Below are 2,579 nucleotides of genomic sequence, written 5' to 3' on the forward strand. Positions count from 1 at the left end.
GAGCTCCCATCTCTAGTTCCAGCTCCTGCCAACCTAGCAGTTCGAAAGCAAGAAATTGCAAGTAGATAAATAGGTACCACTTCAGTGGGAAGCGTTCCGTGCACCTTGGTGTTTAGTCATGCCGGCCACATGGCCACAGAAACGTCTTCGGACAGCGCTGGCTCTTCGGCTTTGAAACAGAGATGAGCACCGCAATCCTAGAGTCGGATTCGACTGGCTTTCGAGCAAGGGAACCTTTACCTTTACCTTTAACCTGGTTAGGCCCATTCTGGGTAAGTGGGAAAAGCATGGGTTATGGGGGGCCTTATTTGTGTTGGCAAGCACCCCTAGATATCGGCAATAGGAGGGATCCTCAGACTGGGCACCTAGTGGCTTAGCAGTCCAGGATGCTCAGACTGGGGTCCATTCAGAGATGGGGGAGCATACGTCAAGCCTTAAGGCTTAGCAGTCATGGGCGAGGGGTGCTCCCACATCCCCTCTACGCATATAACATGCAGGCCGTGATGAGTGGGGTACGGAAGGATTCTGAACCTGGCTCTGAGCCAGGGTGGGTTTGCCCTGAGGAAGCCCGCTTTGCAGGTATAAGGTAACCCGTGCTTAATTTGATATAATAGAGGCAGATCAGCTTATGTATAAATAAATACCAATTTAACCCATGACTTGTGTACGTGTTTCATTCAAGGGGTGGGTGGGCAATAAGAAGACAGGGGGGGGGGCTTGATATTGTTTGATGGCCAAGAAGCAGCAGCTTTACCAAACATTACCAAAACTGTGCTGGAGAGCGTTTGGTGTCTCTTATAGGACTATGTGGCTCCATAGTTAAGAACAGATCTACATTTGTGGTTCTGTGATTCTATATGAAGATGCCGGATAAACTTGCAAGTTTCTCAAGCACCCAGATGTTTTCTTTGACTTCGGAACCACTTGTCCAAACATTTTCCGCATGTGGAAAAGTCAGCATTTTAAATAAAAGTCTCCAACATCCTTTTCACTCAACAGGACAATTGTAACCTATGCAGCACTGACTACGCAGTTGCAGAGTATGGTCCTTTCTGCACTCTCCTTTTAATCCATGTTCACTGTGGTGTCCTCCAAGCACGAAAATTGAATTCAACCTTCTTTTTATTCCATTCCCCCCCTCTGCATGACATTACCTCAATTCAGTGGTCATCCTGCTGTTTTCCCGGGTTATTTGGATGGCGTTTTGCTGTGGACCTAAATTGCCTCAACTCAAACACTGAGTGGCAGGGGAATGTGGAAAAGACCCAAGTTTCCTGCCTGTAGAAAGACTCAGGTTCAACTCCTGGCACCTCCAGTTAAACGTTTTTGCAGGACTGGGAAAGACTTGGAAGGTAGCAAAAATGGACTGATGGCTTGACTTAGTGTAAGGAACCAGATGACTGAATTCAGCTCTAGTCCACCATTTCACATGCTACTGCATGAGGGGTTGTGGGGTCCATAAGTCCGTAGCCTCCTGCAACAGCTTATGATGAGCCAAGAGACAGAGTGGAAAGTGATGGTGGTGGTAAGAATAATTTTAAGTTTCTCATCCTTGCTGTTTATACACTTTCTGCTCCAGTCCCACTGGCTAGTGGTGGCAGTGGTTGTGATGACGATCAAAGGAGAAGTCATGCAGAATGCACATCCATTCTCTGAGCAGTTTACCAACCAGCTGATAGGAAGGTCAGAGCATTACCAGTCAGTTGGGGCCAGTATCTATGCGTAGGAATGCATTCATTCACAGTCTCACCAGCTTGCTCAGAGCAGGGAATGTTTGGAAGGGTTGCCTAGAAATCTAAAAAATAATGGGTGAAACCTTTATTTATTTATTTATTTATTTATTTCCAATTTATACCCCACCTTGCCGGTACAAACTGGCTCAAAGCGGCTTACATAAGTCAGAATACAATAAGATAAATAAATGCTATAAAATTCATAATAAAACAATTACATAAAGTGCTAGTACAAACAGTGTAAACAGATGGCGGCAGTTTCCTGTACATGATCCAGTTAGAAAACACCATCCGATGTTGTAACAGGGGCATGGCATATTCAACTTATGATGGTACATTCATCAGTAGCGGCTCCTAATCAAAGGCCTGGTGGAAGAGCTCCGTTTTACAGGCCCTGCGGAACTGTAAAAGGTCCCACAGGGCCCTGATGTCTTCTGGGAGCTCATTCCATCAGTGTGGAGCCACCACTGAAAAGGTCCTGGCCCTTGTTATGGCTGGTCTGGCATATTTTGGGCCAGGGAGAGTCAGGAGATTTTGCGTTCCCGACCTCAGTGCTCTGTGGGGCACATATGGGGAAAGGCAGTACCTCAGGTTGGCAGGCCCCCGACCATATAGGGCTTTAAAGGTCAAAACCAGCACCTTGAAACGAATCCAGTATGCTATTGGCAGCCAGTACAATGCCTTCAGCACAGGCTGGATGTGATCTCGTGTAGAGAACCCCATCAACAGCCTGGCTGCCGCATTTCACACCAGCTGCAGCTTTCGGATTTGAGACAAGGACAACCTTGTTACAATATCAAGTTGTGGTATCTGTGGAAGCACAGAAATCATTAATTCACATCGCCA

This window comes from Gekko japonicus, unplaced genomic scaffold, assembly GCF_001447785.1.
Source record: "Gekko japonicus isolate JY-2015 unplaced genomic scaffold, Gekko_japonicus_V1.1 scaffold1635, whole genome shotgun sequence".
In the NCBI taxonomy this organism is placed as follows: domain Eukaryota; kingdom Metazoa; phylum Chordata; class Lepidosauria; order Squamata; family Gekkonidae; genus Gekko; species Gekko japonicus.